Source organism: Elaeis guineensis, chromosome 8 (assembly GCF_000442705.2).
Source record: "Elaeis guineensis isolate ETL-2024a chromosome 8, EG11, whole genome shotgun sequence".
NCBI lineage: Eukaryota > Viridiplantae > Streptophyta > Magnoliopsida > Arecales > Arecaceae > Elaeis > Elaeis guineensis.
In genome coordinates this window covers 128,358,546-128,381,053 of record NC_026000.2, presented here as the reverse complement: position 1 = coordinate 128,381,053, position 22,508 = coordinate 128,358,546, and the positions used below count along the sequence as shown (strand labels likewise).

Sequence of the window (22,508 nt, the reverse complement as noted above, 5' to 3'; positions counted from 1 at the left end):
TATTGATGCACAGTGAAAAAAACTGAAGCCACCTGACTCCTCTTCAATCTGAAGTGAGAAAGAGAATTTGCCTAAGCAGGCTGTCTTTCTTGAACTGATCTTGCCAACCCTGCTTGATGATTTCCATCATCTTCAGATCAAAAAGGGGATCTCGGATGGCATGAAACTTACTCTTTTACAAGAAAAAAGTTGATTGCTAGGCAAGAGCCCTTACACAAATATAGGAATGAGAATAGATAGATTATTTCCCATTAGTCATTGAGGATACACAAACAAAGTCGAGGTAATTATGTTAAGTTCATTGTGTATCGTACAATAAACGAATATAATTTGTGTATGTACTCTCAATAAAAATAGGGGGTAGACTTAAGCAGTGGGATAGACTCCTTCAAATGGAAACATAGGAGATGTTTAGCTAGTACGAGCTGTGTTTGTGTTACCCATCCCGACTTGGAGTGGAGTAGTCAGGAAGAGGCACTACTCATAAACGAGTAGCTTCTTAGCTTCCAGCTTATAACACCTTTTGGGACTCTAAGCTAAGTAAGGATCGAAAATCTAGGCTTTTGAGTTTGTAGCTAGGCATCTACTCTCTAGCTTCCAGCTATCCCCCAAAAATGTCGTGTTCAAATGGTTCCAACCATTTTTTGAATCTCCATTTTCACTTGACAAGAAACAATTCTGGAAAAAATCTGACTCAGAAGGGAGGCTAGACTAATTGACTGAGCCAGACTCCATCTAACTATTCTGCATCCATCTAGCAAAGCCGCATGAGGGAGGCACCCTAAACTTTGTAGTCAAGGCGAAGCTCCATTGTAGACGTGAGGATCCCGCTCTATTGAACCTTCCCGCTTATCCTAAATATAACTCAGTCAGATTAGGACCTCAAGCTATCACCTCGATGTTTTGAGCTAGCCTATCTAGAGTAGTTTTTCAGCTGCGTCTGCTTACGCTCTAGTTGTCGGAGGGTTAGCTGGCTTGCTGCTTTCTTTCTCTCCTTATCGCTCACGCTAACCTATGTGCATTTTGATGCTTGTTTAGGATTGGAGTAAGCAATAATAGTTATATCTTTAAATCGGACATGGCGTTATTTTTGCATAACACAATCTAGCATATTTGTCATGCAGAAACTAAACAGCAAGGTGCATCTTCAAACCAGGAGTGCAGTTTGGTTATAGTAAGAAGAGAGAAGACGAGACTATGGCATTGGTTTTCACTAAATCGATAAAGAACGAACTCAGGTACGCCATACACCGATGCTATGGCAAGAGTTTGAGCTCCGTGAAAGGTATGCTTCCAATTGAGCTTGTTTAAAAATATACTTTTTCATGATACAAAACTCAGAATTTGGAGGCAGTTCAGTCTTGCCCTTGTCCGAGCCTCTTTTCCTTCTTCCAGCATACGGCATGAATGTGTAATTTTTTCACTGGCTAGGGAACGAGGAATTCTCAACGAAAAAAGTGCTCTCTGAACCAAACGTGAAAGTTATTTTCCATCAGACGGCTGTTCACGTAACTCTACTCTGGGCTTGGATTATATATCTAAAAGGGTCTGCTCTCGACCATTCCACACGCTGCCTTGCACCTCTAGGTGCAAGCAGAACTCTTGGTTCAGGAAGAGGCTCATCTGGGGAGAGTTTGTGGCAGCCCATAGCCCAATATTGAGACCACAGCCTATTATTCAAACCACACTAGATCCAAATTCATCGTCCAATCTTCTTGATCTCCAATATGTAAAAAAAATTCTCCTTTTCATGGCCATTCATGGCCGAACCAAAACTCGAAGAGCAGTGGCATGCGTATCAAAACCTGTCCATCAAGCTGGGTCAGCTATAGTTGGTTAGTCGGATGCTGTAACCGAGTATTCTCGTCTATCGAAAGACTTAGTAAGATTTTTTTTCTCCTCCCTCTACTTGGGAATCAGTATCGGGTACATAAAAGGGTCAGATTGATAAAGAGAGGGTACGTAGAGGGGTCAGAAGTAGCGACGAGTTAATCAAAAATAAAAAGTTTGTTCCATAGGCTTTCATGAAGGGGGCTCATGGCTTTCGAAATCTACTAGTTTAGAGTAAGAGTATGTCTAATGTATAGAAAGTGTTTTTCTCAACAAGCCCGAGTCCATGATCTAAAGGCGAAAGGGATGGCTAATATAGTGACTTTTTCGTATTCGGCAGAAGTCAATGGGAAGACCAGGAAAAAAACACGAGTAAAGGCATATTCGGAAACCAAGTCGAAGAGGAAGCGCTCATTCATGTCGTCCCCCCACCGCTCGGGTTGACTCTCTCTTGATAGCATTTAAGAGATTTCGGAGAGTATTGACATCGGCTTTCGGAGACTGATACTCAAAATTTTGAGCCATTTCATCTGCAGATTGTATGTAAACAGAAAGGCGAGTTGAGGATCGAGAGGGGGAAGTTCTAGTCTAGCCCTTAAGGCATGAAAAAAGATAATACCAACCTTCTCTTTTTTGAAGACAAAGTCATCGTCAAGCTTTTTCGACTTAAGCTGAGATACAGTCGGCTTTATTTGGACTGAAAGTACAAAGTAGGCAACTCCTTTGCCTTTCATTTGCCAGACATCCCTTTTGGCAACCAGACTCAGCTTGGGGATACCTTCAGAAAGGGGAGTTTTTTCTTTGATCTTGGTTTGGTCATCTAACTTTCAAGCCTGTTGGGAACTGGTTTCGCATTTCTCATCGGGCTTTGGCTTTAGTAGGTTCTTTGGAATGTTCTTGACGGGATCTATCAAAAGCATGTTCATTGGTGGGAAGGTTTTCTCTCCCATCCGATCACTCTCCTCCCACAGTTTGGATCCTGAAAAAGAAGCTAGTTCTGGGATGCGCTCTTCTAATTTCGAGAATGATAATCCATTTTTTTTCGAACTATAAGCAAAGGGCACGGGGCCCAATCTCTTTTGAGTCGACTGTTCCCTCAGGGGTAGCATTGAATAGGAACTCTACTTTCTTCTCGAACGGATATAGTCAGTGTGCCATGAGTGCTCCCTCTCTCTTTATTCTCACCCAGCCTTCAATGCGGGGGTGAAGCGGTCTTGATGCGGCGAAAGTAGGATATCCAATCTCATGCTTAAAGGGGTTCGCTAGGGATGTCCCTTTTCCCTTTGATATTAAGCTATGATCTCTCTTCTCTCTCTTGAAGTTCCTATAAAGCGACTCTGAACCTATAACCGGATTGTGGGGCATCCACGCGATGGAGAATCGAGTCATCCAGTGAAGACTGATTTGGAGTAGAAAGCTTCGGTTGCCAATCGTCTCTCTCGATCTTCAGCTAACAGAGCAGGCGAGCAAGAGGCTTTCTCCTTCTTTGGTCAAGGATAACTGGGATCCACTAGAAGTCGTGCCTCTACTGTTCCCTCCTTCCCACCGCCCTCCCCTCAATGGATCATCTCGTTCTACTTCCAAGTAAATAGGTTGGACGAATTTATCATCATGTTTTTCTTATTATATAACCAAACCACTCATATATCGAAAATATTTCCATACTCTCCTTATACTTCTATAGATGCTTCATTGGCATCTTACTCATCTGAAAGAGTTGATGTGGATGCTTTTTTTCTCTTAATTTCTATTCCGTGGAGGATTGTGCCTTTCTTCTAGTCTTTTATTCCGATTCTATACCCCATCTCCCTTTAACGCTATGTCAAGGCCACAACGAGCGGAACGAAACAAAGAGAAAGATCAGATTCTATACCAGCCCTTTCTCTCCATCTCTGAAGGACAGCCTTAATGCCCTTGTCTACGAAAGAAGGCTAGGCTCCTTAACACTCCTGTTGGCTGCCCGTTACAAGCCTATGCCCGCCTCCTCCACTCCTCTGGCTACAGATTATGCGTTAGTCAGTCAGGTTCAGCAAATCCTACTGTTGATGGGTCAATATCAAGCAAATATAGCCTATGTCGATCGGATAGGACCACCATTTCTCTGATCTCCAACTGACTATGAACTACTGCTTTTGCTACTGACACGCAGTGCTTATACGTATTGGCTACTTATGTTTCTCCCTCGTTCAGAGAAAAATTGATTTTCATCTCTGGATGACTAAAATAAAAAAATAGCAGCACAAGCAACTTTCACGGTATCATCTCCAACCGATACTTCAACGAAAGCCGAGGTTTGCTAATGCGCATTCTCGAAACATTCTTTCATTCAATCCACTTGATATAAATTTCATGCTAAAGAACCCTCGGAGGAAGGTTTGTTCGTAGCCTTTGACTTCACTGTTGGAGTAAATGAAGAGAGTTTCGTGACTTCTGAGCTGAATAGAGCTGATCTCATGACCCAAGGTAGGAATCGAGTAAAATAGCTAAGGTTTCTACTATTCAAATAGCCCGTCCCTCACGAAATACAAGAATGAATCAATCAACAGTATCACAATTAGGGGTCTAAGACACGTAAAGAAGGGAGTCATTGGTTGTTCAATTCAATTCTTCAATCATTCTGATCTTAAGGCAAGCCCTAAACTTCGCTAGTGAAAAGGAAAGCCCATCCAATTACATTGGTAGTTCCCCTCCAAACAGCAGGGTGGGATTTCTGAGCTGAGGAAGATGCAGAAGATGTCCCAACCCTGAAATTTCATGTGAACTACTAGAAAATGGTGAGATCATGAGATTCTTAGTGAAAGAAGGACCAATGATGAGCCTATCCTAAAGGAGAAGGAGCTTTCATTGAAGTAGGGCTTCTTTGAAGATTGAAGAAAAAATAGGACAATTATGTGCATGGAAAGCGGCTTAGACCACTTACCTTTGATGGCAGGCTTCTTCCAATGGATTGGTCTTCGAAAGCCCATTTTTCAGCGAAGAAAATAGTACTTTGCTGAGAGCACTAGACCTTCTCTCTTTCTGGATTGATTTTCACTCACTGCCTGATAGCTGGCTTGGCCCATGAGACCACATCAATAACTATGTATAATTTTAAATTTATTTTTTTTCAATATATCTTTTATAAAGCTTTGATACAAATTGATATAACTTAATACAATTTGATACAGCTATGATACATTATATTTTAATAGGCAATAATCATCATTTAGTAAGCCTGATCTAATCATAGTATGTAACATCATTCAATTCAAACCATAAGTCTCAATTCACTAATTAATGATTCATAATATATAAATTTCAGGCATACTAAGATCAGAAATCAATTAAAGTTATTCACATCAGATCAAAGAGATGATACCCAGCAATTTCATACACAAGCGGATTTGATTGTATCTACAATAGTCTGTATCATTCCAAATGAATAAAATGATTCTTACTTGATTCAAATAGATCATGATAAAATATAAATGTCACTTACAATCATTTGTATCATGTCACATGGATGATATACAATAATTTCATGTACCACTAGATCTGAATGTACTTATAGTAGTTTGTACTATCTTAACCGAACAAGAAAATTTTCACATGATTCAGTTGATCTTGATAACATGTCAGTGATACTTACAATAATTGGTATCGTATCAAAAGATTACATATAGATCTATTTAATTTAGATTAATTATAAAATATAAATATTACCTACCTCAAATATGCCGACAGCTGAATAATTAACAACTCTATCATAATTTTTTAGAACCTAATAATCCACAACCACAACTAAGTTAACAACTCATAACAACGTTTTGAACTACTACTTAATAACTCTCTCTCAACCTTTTTAAGTCCCAATTCTCAAAATTCTCTATTTTTAGGGAAAAGAAAGAAAGAGAAGAAATGATGCAATAGCCTTTCCTTCATCTTTTTCTTTCACCACAGCTCTATTTCACTAATTATTTATCCTAGCTAAATTCATCCAAAAATTTTCAAATTTGATCCTCAAGTTGATTTATGAGTTAGCATTCTCTAATTAAAATTTCAACTTCGACCACTTAGCCAATAGGGAGATAAAATTTTTAAACTAAAATAAGATCGAATCAATCCACCTTCAAAACTTCACCTCTAATCTCTCAATTCTCTTAACGTTCTTTTCCCTTAACACTCCCCCTTCTCCTAATGGTCTACTCTTTTTATTCCATTACCTAATACTTATTTTCTAACAGAATTTATTTACATGCCAAAAGTTCTAACATCTACCCATTAACCAGTAATTAAAATCAGCTATACAATAAAATAAGACGCTTAATCATACCTACCCCGATGAAGAGTTTCCCCATGGCAACAGCCACCACCACCAAGGCAACAACAGAGAGAAGAAGAGAAGATAGGAAAAAGAGGAAGAGAAAAAGAGAGAGAAGAAGAGAGTTCTTGTATTCTTTCTTTCTTTTTTTCCTCTATTTTCTAACTCTCTCACCCACACCCACACATTTACACCCATAGGAATAGAAAAAGGGAAAAGAGGCAGAGGCCTCTACTCTCTTTTTCTCCTTCTTTTCTTTTATTTTTTGCTGCTTTTCAACTCACCCACACACAGACGCATGCACAAAGAAGGAAAGGGGGAGCCCGAGGTGCTAGAGAGTGAGAAAGAGTTGGGGAGGAAGAGAGTGAGTGCGAGAAAGAGAGAGCGGGAGAGGGAGAGGGCGTGCAAGAAGAGAGCAAGAAAGAGTGAGTGTGAGAGAGAGCGGGAGAGGGAGAGGATGCGGGAGAAGGGAGTAAGAAAGAGAGCAAGCACGAGAGATAGAGAGCGGGAGAAAGAGATGGCACGAGAGAAGGGGGTTTTTTGTGTGAAGCCAAAATAGGGAAGGTTCCACACACACCTCTTTTTTTTCTCCAGTGGGTTGCATGCGACTGCCCCCATGAATAGCCATGGGCCTGCAACATTGTGGACCTCCATGTGGCACGTAGAAAAGGGGTCCCCTTGGGCCAGGCCTCATATTTCTTCCCTTAAATAATTTCATCCTCAAAATTTTTACACTTTCAAACTCAAATCATCATAGCTAAATCTATATGACTAATCATAAGCTCTACTGATAAATTTCATCAACATCGTTCTTACATACAAGTCTATGACTAAAATCTTAATGATGAGGATACTTTTAAGATCTCTAATTTTCAAGCTTACTACAATCTTTACAAATCTTTAAATATACATACAGATAATTGACTTTACCAAACTTCACATCAAATCTTAAAAAATAAAAATTATTAAACATATGAGACTTAATATCAAAATCATTAAACATTTACATAAAGGCCTACTATAACCTAGTCTTAGGCATTCTTCAAATTTCTTGCAATTGGAGTGCTAGACAACAATTACTCTAATGTATCAATCTACATTATCTTGATCATTTTAGCACTTATACCATTATAGTTTTCCTCCCTTAGCTATCTTAATTCCAATTCTAATACTATGTTCTAATATCAAATTTTCTAGAGCCTATTGATTCTTTCCTTCTTTTTTTTTTAACAACTTGTATCAATATTTATTCTAGTAGATTAGAACACCTCCCTCTGTTGACATGCTTACAATCTTGACTAGAATCCTATCTTCTATTTTCATAACACTACTATAATCAACATATACTTAGCTCCTTCTAGAAATAATGACTTGGTTCTTACTTACTACATACTTTCTTTATGATCTACTAATTATTGATTTTTAAATCCCCAAACAAGTAATAATATTAGATCTAATCAACTTTTAAGTTTTGTCACGACATATGTTAATGCTCAGTAGACCTTCAATCCTCTTGCTTGTATCACTAGTTGACAATCAAAGTTTTAAACACTTATTATTCAACCTACATGCCTTTAGAGAAAATTCTTATCAAGAAGATTTTAATCTTTTATAACTACCTACATATTTATACTATGACTTATACAAAGAATTGTATAAATAGCAGAATTTAACTTAAGCTTAGTATGTTATTTCTGATTCATTCCAAATTTTAAATTCTTTTTCAAGTCCCTTAAGAATATTTGATCAACTGTCTATTGCTTAAATTTTTTAATATTACCTTAAATTTTTTTTCAAAACACATCAAGATATTTAGTTAATTCTAAAAATTTTTCAATAATATAATCAAAATTAATCACTATAGAATCCTTCAATATAAAGTAGAATTTGAATAAATTCATATCAGGATATCAAGTATAGCATAAACTAATCCCATGCAATAATAAATCATAACTTTCTTTGCTCTTTCCTCCATTTCAAATTTCTCCAGATGAAGATTCAGTATTTGGAGAAAGTTCTTGTCTCAATCTCATTACCTGATAGTATAGGGAGAACATTCGTCGATATGTTTCTGATTTATGTCTCTCAATCTATTGTAGTCCCACCTCAACTGCTGTAGTTCTACTTTTATAGCATTATACTCAGCTCTTATCTTTTGAAAAGAATATTTATAATAGTTTCTGTCTGAAAAATTAATATCTCATACTTTGAAGTGGAATCGATGCTTCAGGATATTAAAAGCATAGGTTGCTGCCTGTTCTTCCGACCTCAGTTGCTCCACCCAAAAAAGATCCACAATTCTTATTACTTCGTAGGATTGACCACCTCTACTAACAATGATCTCAACAAAATATTTAACAAATTATCCTTCATTCATTTCTATCCCATATACCAGGTCTGATAGTCCCAGCTTCTTTGTTACCTCAGCTAATATTATTTTTAGAGATATATCGATTATTTTCATGATTTACAATTAATATCATAAAATTAATCACTTATATAAAATAATTTTTATCAAAAATAAAATCTACTAAATGATAACCATACAATTGACTATTTCTTTCTAAGATTGTTGTTTATATAATTATATACCAAAAATCTTCACCTGACTTGTGAATTACCACCCACCACTTACTATATTATTTTATCCATTCTAATTTTCGAATACTTTAGTTGCACCTGTTTATATTACTATGGATATTTGAATTCATCTAATTTCTTTTATTGCAACCCTAAATCATACTCTTGTATATCTAAATCCTATTGTATTTCTTAACTTTAATTCTCTACTCTCCACAAGTGTAGTACATAAGTTCTTTCTCTCTCTTTTTTCTTTTTTTACATAATTATTATCCAAATTCTAGCTAATCAATCTTAATATTCTATATAACAAAAAATAATAATACTCACATATTTCATTCTTCAGACAAATTATTAATCACATAAATGTACACTCTCGGCTTATGCTTATATAGGCAAAATGTCTATATAACAAGAATTAATAGATCACCTCTAATATAATAATAAACTTTGATCATAAGAAACTTTTTAATACGGTAATTATTGCTATTATACCGCCAACATTCATAACACTGCTAATATCATCTTCAATATATTATTAAAGTATCATTAAGAACTTATTTCAAAATTTCATAAAGGTCGAAATATAAGATCAACTATACCTAGAATGATAAAGATAAATTTTTTATATCTTATTGTCTAATAATTATCCCACTAACTCTCAGTGCATATCTTGATTCTAATACCTTCTTATATACTAAAATTATGCTCTGATACCACTTTAACTATCATGCCCCTGATCCAAAATTTAAATTAAAATAAAATTCAAAGACATGAACAGCTGCAATATACTATAGAATACTATCTCTATAGGCATGTAAGGCTTCCAACCTGACAAAATTTTAATATAATATCCAAGATGGCATACTCCAGGCAGTGGTAAAAATAAAATAGTGAATTATTACATATCTTAATTTTAACTTCAACTTTGCAATAATCTATATCAGTTTTACATCATATCATTAAACATAACTATTCTAAAAACTAACCATCTTTTATAGATCGACTTCATCTCTATACATAAATCGCAAAACGTCAAAAAAGTCTAATCCCCAAAACTAGTCCCTGAATGTGAAAACAAGAGGTGAGAGTTTATGAGCTTCACGACTCAGTAACAGATGCATTATAAAGCAGATTTAAATAATGATGATATGCAACTCAAATATATCATAAAGAATGTGATATCAATCTGATCAATATCAAGATATGTAATCAAGGATATTCGACATACAGTCTTATGTCAAGCTTTCTACAATATGAAATCAATAAATAAGATACGAGTCAAATATATACTCAATTTCATAATATTATACTGAAACACAGATATCCATTTTTTTTCGCTCTCAGTCCTTATTGTGGTGCCACGACACTTGTAGCAAGGGATTTCAGAAAGATCCATGCTTTTCTCCATATGGTCTTCTCAAGTCCACGCTTACGATCCGTGATGGGCATTTCAAGTCCATGCTTACGTCCCATGATGGACATCTCAAGTTCATGCTTACGTTCCATGATGGGCATCTCAAGTCCATACTTATATCCTATGGTGGACATCTCAAATCCACGTTTATGCCCATGATGGACATCTCAAATCCAAACATCATACACAGTAGGCTGACTCAGATGATATATATATCAATAACTATGTATAATTTAAAATTTTTTCTCTTTTCAATACATTTTTTATGAAGTTTTGATACAATTTGATACAACTATGATATATTATATTTCAACAGGCAATAATCATCATTTTTTTATCAAGTCTGATCTGACCATAGCATGTAACATCATTCAATGCAACTTATAAGTCTCAATTCACTAATTAATGATTCATAATACATAAATTTTAGGCAATACTTAGATCAGAAATCAATTAAAGTGATTCACATTAGGTCAAGGAGATGATACCCAGCAATTTCATGCATAAGCGGATTTGATTGTATCTACAATAGTCTATTATTCCAGACAAATCAAATGATTCTTACTTACAATCATTTGTATCATATCACATAGATGATATACAATAATTTTATATACCACTAGATCTGAATGTACTTATAGTAGTTTGTACTATCTTAACCAAGCAAGATGATTCTCACATAATTCAATTGATCATGATGTATAATATGTCAGTGGTAGAGAGCGAGCACAAGAGATAGAGAGCGGGAGAGAGAGAGGGCACGGGCGAAGGAGATTTTTTTTTGTGGGGCCGAAATAGGGAAGGTTCCAGACATATCTTTTTTTTTTTTTCCCTCCGATGGAGTCCACACAACTACCCCTCATGAATAGCCATGGGTCCACAACATGTGGACCCCCACATGGCGTGTGAGAAAGGCCTCCCCCTGGGCCAGGCCTATGTTCATATGAAATATATTCATATGAAATATAATAACTTGCTGATCGAATACAAGTTAAAATAAGTTCCAAAAAAAAAATATTTAACAGTAAAAATGATAGTCATTTAAGGTGGTGACAAGTCTAAGAGGGAGTGTGTAGTTTAGTGGCAAGACTTAAGTATTTTTCTCTATTTAGTCATAACATAGTATAGATAGCTTACACGCACCACTATATTTCCTTATTTGATCTATACCAATCTTTGGTAAGGATATTGTTTAAAATATTAAATTTAATTTGCCATTTGATGAGAAACCATACAATTAGAGGTATATAGAATCATGAAACAAAACAACCAAAGAACATGTATCAAATGACATGGTGTCAAGTCGGTGGGTATGTAGAAAGGGGCATGGTATTCTAGATTTTTATGAGGGCCCAGAGTCAAATTGGATGGTGTGTCATACATACATACATACATACATACATACATATATATATATATATACATACATAAGTATATTATTATATATAATATATATTAGACTATACTCATCTCAAATGGAGAGGGTATCCATTCCTCTTGATTCTAGAATCAACAATTAGGCATCCGTATTGAAGATTCATTCTATTAATCATGATTTATATCACTAAAAAAATACCTATTAGATACTATAAAGGCACACCCGAGTCCGATCCACGTGCCTAGCCTGATTTGACTTGACCCATCTACAGCTAGCCCTGCCCAATGGAAGTTTGCTTTCTATTACGATCACTAGCAAATCCAAAAAAATAGAGAATTAGAGCCATCAAAACCCTAGGTCTCTTCTATAAATAGCCCCTCCATCAGCTTTATGGTCCTCTATCAATGATTGATGGTCCTCTCTCTCTCTCTCTTTTATTTTCTCTCCTATTGCTCTCTTCTTTCTCTATCTTCTCTTTCTCTTTCTAAGTGGGCTCAAAGATCTTAGTTCAAAGTTATGTCTCCCCTTGCTATGGACCCATGCTGGCCCCAGCAAGGAGGCCCTGATCAGCCCTCATGCCCAGGTAACCTATAGGACTGATCATCCCAGCCCTTTTTGAATAACCCTGAAATCGACTATTGATAATTCTTATTGAACGATCTTGACCTTAATTGAATCTATGATTCATGATTCACTGATCGAGTCGCTTAAAACTAACCCACCCACGATCAGAAAACACCGTTACTTGGCCTATAATTTTTTTTTTATTATTTAGTTTTATTAAATTCATCGGATAAAAATTAATTATGCTTTTAATTTTTTAAATAGGATTAGCGGACTCATCTAGTGAAGTTTGTAAGGTCTATGGCAAATGAGGTAAACAGATCTTACACTCCTTATTAATTTTTAAATTATTATATTTTTCAAACATATGGTTTGCCATTGTTGATATCATGTTTTTTTAAACTTCAAGTTTAGCATAAATATTAGAGGCGGCAACATGCAGCCCAACCCACCCGACCCGAGTTTGACCCACTATAAATAAGTTTAGGTTTGGACAAAATAGATTTGGGTCATAAACAAGTTGACCCGTTCAATCTATTTATTATTCGGATCCGGTTTGAGTTTGAACCTGCTAACATAATTAATCTGTTTATGATACAGGTTGTGTCAAATCAAGAAAGAGAAAGGGAAGAAGGATCAGAATGGTTACATTAACTCTAGCAAGGAATTTGTCACAATTCCTGTGGTCATAGAAAGTATGATCGATGGTCTTCTAAGAGGAAGAGAGGGAGGAAAAATAGTGGTGGTTGTGGTGATTTCCGGTGATAATTAGCGGTGGGATTCGGTGGGTTTGGGGTCTCTTAAATAGAGCAAAAGGGGGGATGCCAATGTTCTCGGATTCGAACTCCGTTGGAGGAATCGAAAACCAAGTTGAATACGTTCTTCCTCTTTTTTTTGCTGTTGGGCTCTTTTCTGATTATTGGGATGCGTTATCACATCTATGCTGTCCCATTTATTTGTGATCCTCATATGAAACTATCATTCATTCTTTCTATTTGCTAATCTTTAATGTTGCAAAGGCTATGGTTGAGAGCTGCTCCCCTGTTTTTGGGACAATCATTCAAGCTCAAGAAGAAGAAACCACAAGAATGATGAAGACCTTCATTCAAGCTCAAGAAGAAGTATCCACTGTTGTGAAGGAAATAATAGTAGTTTGTTTGAGAATTTGTCTCTAACAGATGCTGTTTCGTCCTTGATAACATCTAGAAATGGATTTTGGAGGCATGATAAAGCGGTTTCATTATAACCATGCTTTTCATTGTTGTGGCTTTTATGTCTCGTCGTGGCTTTAGTGCATAGTTATAACCACATTTAATAATCTTCTTGTTTCTAACCCACATGTGCTATATTTGTTGAATGTATAAACTTTAAACAGCTTCCATTTACAATATTGTTGTATTGATGTCATTTGTAAGTTACTATTGCTATCATTTATAACTTATAAGTTTTGGGTTGTTATCAAATTTAACATTAATAATATTTGTTACATCAATGCAACTCTAAAGATGTGCTATAAATAGGTTAAACAGATCATTTGTATTGATACTATGAGCTCATAGGCCATAGGGCACAGCCCACCATTAAGTTCCTATTAAATATTAATATTTATGTTATTTCTATTTGATACATCAATACAATTGTAAATACATTAAATAAGACAAATAGTTAAATGGGTTGACCTAACCTACTTACTAAACAGGTTAAGCAGGTAACTTGTTCAGTAAACAATGTAGGTTCAGATTTCAAATCTTAACCTGTTTAATAGATAGGTCATGTTCAAGTTTGATTTTTTCTTGACGCGACCATGCAGACCCAACCGGTTTACCAACCCTAATATATACTATGAAAATTGTTTTGCCATGAAAAACGATTCCATGAATGGTTTTAATGAAATATTTTTTTATGAAATATGAGTCTGATCATCATCCCATCTGGTGTTTTTCCCATCTACTTATATGTATGTATTAAGGAAAAAGTATTAATATTTTTAAGGCTCAGATATCTATATATTACTCTTAAAATTAGAGAAGATCGACATTCAAATCTAGCGTTCATATGAATATAGGCTCTACCAACAAACATAAAGTTGAAATATAAAATATTATACTCTGTTGATTATGAATATAGGTTCTGTTATGGGTATAAAGTGACCATAGTATGAATATCTATGAGCAATACTTTGAATTATAATATGATTAAATGACAAAAAATGACATATTTTATTTACAATTATGTTTATAAAATATTTATAATTTATGCATGTATGAGTGGTACCAGTATAGTATGGTATATCTGGTATGAGGCAATGAACCATGGTTACTATTAGGGAACAAAGAAGGTTAGAAGATAGATGTCTAAGATGATGACATTCTCTAAAGAGAACATAAAATTCCTTATAAGTTCAATAATTAGCACAGCAACATCAATCTAAAGAGAAGAAAAAAATTTTCCGTTTAATTCTAATATTGCATCACTTTGTTTCTATGGTTTTTTTTTTAATCCTTGGTGAGGCTACTTTTGATTGATGGACTTCAAATCAAATTCAAATTGATGCAAATAAACTGATGAAGATCAAAAAACAAGTCAGATGGGCCTTTTAATGTTTCTCACATCAAATAAGTCTAGTTATTATTTGCTAATTGTGCATACCTAGTTCATATATAGTTGTCATCTTATTTATGTGATAGTTGACTGAATCAACATCTAGAAATCAATATACATGCATGGTTCACATGAGTCCAAGCACATATAGCAAACATGCATATAGAGGATATGCACAACCTACCCCATCTCTATGACTACGCATCCTTTTGGTGGGACGTGACAATGATGGTAGTGACAACCCCTGTCCATCAACATGTAGGTAGAGGAGATGCATACCATGAGGCATGCATATGACTTTCTCATAGTATCCACAAATACAAGGTGTTCTTTATCTGTGAGCATTTTTTTACATGACCACTTTAAGCTTAAGAAAGATCAAATAAAGTAATAGAAGACATCTTAGTTATTATTTTGTCATCTTAGTTATGACACAATATGAATACTATTCTAGCTTGACCGGCATAGGCGTGACAAATGTGAGCCTTCTTTTGCGGAGCTTTTTAACAACACTTATATAAAGATTCTAATATGCATAAATTTGATATTAAATTTTTCAACCATTTTTTCACTCCATTTATATGTAGTTTGCATAAGTTATGTCAAATTTGTCATGTTGAACATGACATGGTGAAAAGAGAATTTTGGATAGCATTAAACTAAAGATCTAATCACACAGCATTGTGTGGTCCACCACCTAAAAGACAGAAGTATTTGTACGTGCTTATAGAATATGGTGAGTAGGTGTATTGCCAAACCTAAAAATCATATGCAATCCTGTAAGTGCCAATAACCTTATCAAATTCAAATGGTAGAATTATATGCAGTGGCCATGAGCAAAAGGGTGACATATATAGTGAAAGGTAAGAATTATTAGGTTTCACAATAGGTGGGAAGCAAAACAATAAGGGCATGATGATGCCATATGATAAGTGGTTACAGAAAATTGGCAGCCATAAAAGAGCTTCAGTGTCATATTCAATAAAACCTCAAAAGAGAAACATCATGCGATGAAGATAAAATCTTGTTGGGTTTTCAATTGAATTTAGGAATTGAATCTTTCAATTCAAGATAGACCATCCTCGACTGTCAAGTTCTTGTCTGGCCTTTGACCTGAATATGAAAATCTTTGGGTTCCTATACTTATACTAGCAATAAGATGTCTTTTCTACATTAAGCACACCCCAAAGTTCAATGGTTGTGTCCAATCAGAAGTAGCATAAACAATATGATTAAAAGATCGGACCTCGTTATTGTTAATTAATCTGAGACTACTAAAAGTAAATGACACCAAATGAATAGCCGAGTTAGAAGTCTTGGTCATGACACTAGGTGGAAAGACATGGACAACAACAAAGAATTAAAACAGAAACTACTTGACCATACAAATGGAACTTGCTAGAGCCTCCAAAGGAGCCATCATGAGCCCACCAAGTGAAAAAATAGATGACAATTTCAACTTCAAAAAACTCTGCTGCAATACTTTTTAGCTCATTAGTCATTGAATTATGCAGTAAACCTATCTAGAGAAAATTATGCAATCTCAAGCATTGACAAAGTCAGAATTTGAATTCTTCATCATCTCCTTTCTAATATGCTTACTGAGGTACCCATCACCTTCTTTTCTGAGGTTCAACTCTCCAAATTATTCACTCTGAAGCTTGTTTGAATGGCAATTCATAATGCATTTCTTCCTCATTAGATAGATTTCTTGTTTGTGAAAATTCCCGATCATTCATCTATAGAATTGCAAGTTCTATTTATTACTTCATCACTATGCATAACATATTTTCTTGAGCCTTTGAACGATAAGCAAATTTGTAAATATATTGACTATGTTGTATCTGTCACTAAATATATTTTTTAAAAAAATACAGATTTAAAAGAAAATAACAACAAAGATTGCTGAACAAGAGGAAAATAACATAGATCAAAACAGAAAATCACCTTACTACATCCTAAGTTTCTTCACATAAATGGCATTATTGAGAATAGTGTCAGTTTTGCTGAATCTGCAGCAAAAGGTTCCTAATAATAGTTGGATATTTTTAAAAGTTGAAGTGTACAAAGTGTTAGTTATGAAAGCATCATAGAGTTTAGTTTATGCAGATATTCAGAACTCTAAGATTTCCTATTACTACTAGCTTCTAAACCTACATCAGCTTTGCTGATAATTATTCTAGATAAAGTTGGCTATATTTTAAGACAAAGCATTTGGTACTTCTAAAAATTTCAAGCAGAAATCATAACTCAGTTTAGATTAGGAAATGAATTGTAAAGGTTTAGTATTTTCATCGAACATTTGCCACTTGAATTTCTAAATATTTTCAGGATCATTAGTATATAACATCAGGCATCAAGCTGCTATACTTTAAAATAGAATGTAACTGACTGGAAGCAATACATCACTGTAAAAATAGCAGCAACACCTACGCTAAGCGTGAATATCAATTGTCATGCTCTTAATATATTTTTGTGTTGATGAAGTTATAATGATTCTAAGTATAGCAGACTTCATGGAAACAATGGAAGGAATATATATGACCATACAACGATATGGCTACACCGTTATTAGAAATGACTCTCGAACTTGTAATGGAACTAAACAACTTCATGGCAGGAAGAAAATAAACAGCAACCACTACAATGATTCTAAGTATATCAGGTTTCAAGGAAACAATATAAGGAACATATGATGACACAATGATACAACTACACCAATACTCGCAACCACTCTTGAACTTATAATGTAACATAAACAACTTCATGGCAAGATGAAAAGAAAGAGCAGGAGTTGAACAAAAATAATGCTGCAATAATTCTGGAATTAGGTGCCAAGGACAACAAGCTAGTTTTCCCAAAAAGAGCCAAATCAAGATACTTGTCTCCTTTCATCATCAAAAATTTATTAGAATTCTCTTGTTTCAATGCCATGCCTTTGACAATAGACTACGAGCCCTCACTTCTTTCTTGAATGTCTAATGTTCCCCCTCCAGCGGTATGTACCATGCAATGTGACTTCCTAGAATTGGCAAGATAAACAATGGAGGATAATCTATGAGGTGAAGAGAGTTCCTTACAAGGTCAGTTTTGTTCTTCATAAACTCCATATGGCTGACAGAAATTAACATGGTACTCTGTTTCAGCACTTTGCACTTTATCACCTGATTTATAGGCCTCTCCTGAGAGAACAAATAATCATGGAACTGATCGAAGACTTGAGTCAATAACTGGAACAAGATTCATAACATCGCAAACCTGCCAGCTAAGTAGTTTAAATTAGTTGATAAGAACAGTGTTATCAAAATCGCATTCAAGCTCTAAATTATATAGGGGTCATAGTGAATTGGATAATGGATTAGATCACAAATCATTAGATTCTTTCTGCATTTTTCCAAAAATTATATAGTATAATACAAAAATTGAAAAAACAACCGATTCTAAATCAGATGAACGAAAAATAACAATTTGTATGTGTATGTCCACATATATACTTACAGGCATATGTGCAAGTATAAAGAGAGAGGGGGAGACAGGAGATGATATGCGCTTGAGAGGATTGTTGCGATAGTCCTTTCGCTTTTAAAATCAATGGCAGACTATCCAAATTCAAGATCCAAATTATCGAGCATAATATACACTAAAAAATGCCTAAAAACCAAAATTCATATCTTTTGATAGTCTTCAACCTAATCCTCAACTAGATGTCATAATAGATGGTTTTAATAGCATGATACTACATGTTATCATGATCTAATCATTAAAACGTAATGAATTTAAATCTACCCATGTTTTAAGATGTGTAGATCATGATTTACAAAATGAATTTTCAATTTATGTGCCCTATCTTGTATTTTACTACAGTAGTGCAATAGAGACCATTCATTTTTATACCGACTTAATAGCATGATACATACATGCATATATAACATCATCACAAGCATGTCCAGTTCAAGTATGTGAATTCAATTTTCTTTTTTTAAGTAAAAGAATTTGGGGAAAAGGGTAAAATGATCAAACTCTAAAATACGAAGATAAACATTAGGCTTTTGACTAAATTGCAATATTATTTCTTCTTTACCTTCGATGAGTAAAAATGTCCTAACTAGCTTGCTATATTAATGTGCTCAAACTAGGGCTGAAACCGGATCGTATATGGATCAGATACTAGCATATCCATATTTATATTAGTTTTGTTTGAAAAATATAAAAGAAGATATAGATATTAGTTGGATGAAAAAATTAATATCCATATATTGTTTTATACAGATATGGATATAAATCAAAAATTGGCAATATGGATACGAATACGGATATAATTGGATAATTAAATTTTATGACCACAGAATCAAAAATATTACCAAGCTAATGATAAATCAAGTTAACAGAATATTAATATGGTTATATAATTTCTTTAAAAGTTAATGGCTGCTATATAAAATTAAAGAGGAATATAAATAAAATCGTATATTCAAAATGGATCGGGTAGTTGTCCATATTTAGATAGATTTGGATATGAAAAGAGATCCGGTTAGATATTATAAAACTAGTCCACTTTCACCCCTAGCTTAAAGTAATATATATATATATATATATATATATATATAGAGAGAGAGAGAGAGAGAATGGACTCATTATTTTCTTACTATTATTTTTCATTACAATAGTGATATCAAAATTGCAACCACTATAATTAATGGTTGGTTTAAAGTTATTATAACATGTCACATTAGAATGGTTGGTTTAAATTTTTTTGGTCCTTTTAAATGTATAATTATTAGATGGACCAAGTTTAATAGACTAGTCCAATGGTTATCAGCTACATTACCTCCTGCCTTCAAACAATTTAAAATCATGTGAGGATGCATGTTATCTACCGTACATATACTTCGAGGATCTAAAATAGTACATTAGTCAATGCAATAATTTCTCCATTAAAATAGTAAGATATTAAGAGTCTAATACCCAAAATAAATCAAGTAAATAATATCCAAGTTAAGAGTCTAATACCCAAGTTATAAAGAGATAAGAGAGCATGGACTCTCAGAAGAATAAATAAGGAGATAAAAGGATTAAAATAGATTTTAGAAATGGATAGATAACTAAATATATTAAATATAATAAATAATTAAAATAAATTTATAATTTTTAAATATTCTTAAAAATTATAAAAATATATCCTAAACCTAGAAAAGGGAAGATAACTAGATTTAATAATATAATAAATAATTAAAATAATTTTTATTAATTATAAAAATATTTATAAATTATTAAAATATATTTTAAAAATTATAAAAATTGTTAAACATAGAAATAGATAGATAACTGGATATAATAAATATAATAAATAGTTAAGATAAATTTTAGTAATTATAAAAATTTTAAAAATTATAAAAATATATCATAAACCTAAAAAAGGGCACATAGTGAATGTAATAAATATAATAAATAATTAGAATAAATTTTATTAATTATAAAATATTTATAAATTATAAAAATATATTTTATAAATTATAAAACATCCTAAACATAGTAATGGATAGGTAATTGAATATAATAAATAATTAAAATAAATATTATTAATTATAAAAATATATTTTAGAAATTACAAAAGAATCTTAAATATAGAAATGGATAGGTAAGTGAATATAATAATTAATTAAATAATAAAAATATTAAAAGTTATAATAACTTTGGAAAAATATGGATATGGCATATGCACCTTAAATCCAAATTTTAGGTACTCATAATTATTAATTTTATAAATTTTTTAAAACTAGATGGATTCCAACAGTAAGCAATACAAGGACCCAGATTTAGATGGCATTTTAGAAAAATGAAGAAGGATCGGCATCAGTAGAAATGTAATTGCTGTGAACTAGAAAATAGAGATGGAGTCATTCAATTGAAACAACATTTTGGTGGGTGGCTTTAGTGATGTCAAGAAGTGTTCAAAGATACCTACAGAGCTTCGAGTGATGATGAGAGAGCATCTACAGAAAAAAAAGAAAAAAAGGCAAAGATAGCATCAAGCTTAAAGAGAAGCACTTGATTGTTTGACGTCTTGATCATATATTCACATAGACTTGGATGATGATAACAACTATTTTGATGCAGATGATTTAGATGTAGCTTATTTATGAGAGACTATTTGGGCCTCTCGACAGGGCCCATGGCAACATAAGGAGGTGTTAAGACAGAGCACAGTTTGGATGCTCTCAATTTGAGAATGGTGGTGGCTTTGGTGAAGTAGAAAAATCACATTCACATTTATAATTTGCTGGATTAGAGAAGAGTCAGTCCACGAGAATGGAATCATCTTCAAGTCATTATTTTGTATATTTGGAAAAAAAAATCAAAGAGCTCAAAAGGTCCCACCATGAAATGTTGTACCGTGCTGAATCGATCGACACGCTCCGTATCAAGCCGGACTGATGGGGAATCAGCATGGTCAACCGATTCGAATGGTATACTGGCAGAGGAGGGAGGAAAAGAGAAGGAAAGTGAGAAAGAGTGAGAGAAAAGAGAACAGAAGACGGGAGCCACCGGAGGCTGATGGTGGCCCGCTGCGGCCATCGAAGGGCAGCTAAAGCATGTGCGGCTCATCGGTTCGCCCGAAAAGATTTTAAAATGAGTGAGAAAGAGGAGAGAGATCACTGGAGATGGGAGCGGACGACGTCACAATCACAGATGCAGGCTTCGTCAAGGTTGGGGGAGGAGGGTGGCGGAAGCAGCGCAGGTGGCGTCACGGTCGTGGAACAGGGGCTGTCATCCTTATTTACGCAACTCCCTTCTTTAAAAATGAGATCAACAATGAAGCCGGCAAACCATTTGCCGACTTCATTGTTTAAAAGATTTTTTTTAAAAATTAAAATCAATGAAGCCTACCGACTTCACTTAAGTTTCAATTTTTAAAAAAAATCATGAAACAGGGGTGTTGCTCCTGTTTCATGCCCATGGCGCTGCGTGTATGGACTTCACTGTCCGGCAACCACGATAGCCAGCTAAAGGCCGTCCAATGGCTCCACCCCCTCCTTCCCCTCTCTCCTTTTCTTTCTTCCTCTCTCTCTCTCTATTTCTCTCTTTTTCTTCTCCCGATTCAAGTCCAATGCCTTCGTCGGTTCGCTGCCGGTTCGATACGATATAAAACTATACCGAACCATATCACCAATCAATCGAAACAACCATCGATACCGAGATGGCAAAACTTGTATGCCACCATCCATAATATAGATCCTATAATATATCCAGATCCAAAGTCAAAGCAACCACGAATTGATGACTATACAAATAAGGATAAGAAAAAATAAATAAAAATGATAATTGCCAACTAGTTTTACTTTAGTCACGTGCCAGCATGGGTAGCAGTAAATACATATTTTCGATCGATGATTAATACAATACAAAAAGTTAGTCCAAGTATTGATCCTCCTACATCCTATGAGATACGTAGACTATATTTACAACAGTAAGTCACAGAAATCAAATCTTGGATTGAGTTATAAAAGGAAGTAAAATACTTATGAAGTGACATTGATGTGTGATGGTTGGTCTGGGTTTACTAGGAGTATCATTAACTTCTTAGTCTATTAGATAGGGTGATCATCTTTCATACTTCAATTGATGCTTCAGATAAAATACATGACTCTAATTATATTTTAGTCTTGATGAGAGACGTAGTTGATGAGATTGGTGAAGAGTATATCATCTAAATAATCACAGACAATGAGGCAAACTATATGAAAGCTAGAAAGGATATGATGCTGGAAAAGTAATATTTATATTAGACCCCCCATGCAACAAATTGTATAGATCTAATGATGAAGGATATCGGGCAG

The 22,508-nt window shown here is 34.3% G+C and overlaps 1 protein-coding gene across 20 annotated transcripts in view; it reads right to left on the bottom strand.

Moving 5' to 3' along the window:
• The window catches only part of LOC105049643 (uncharacterized), a 123,743-nt gene that overhangs the window by 85,833 nt on the left and 15,402 nt on the right, over positions 1 to 22,508 (bottom strand). The window contains exons 4-5 of one of the 20 annotated variants that reach the window (XR_012143321.1): positions 17,751 to 17,928; positions 4,855 to 4,878 (exon numbers count right to left, since the gene is read on the bottom strand). The exons of 5 other annotated variants lie outside the window; for them this stretch is intronic. The gene's annotated coding sequence lies outside the window, so the exon portion shown is untranslated. Of the gene's footprint in view, positions 1 to 4,854; positions 4,879 to 9,243; positions 9,776 to 17,750; positions 17,936 to 22,508 lie in introns of those variants that run through there. 14 more of the 20 variants (XR_012143333.1, XR_012143331.1, XR_012143332.1 and 11 more) reach the window with 14 other exon arrangements.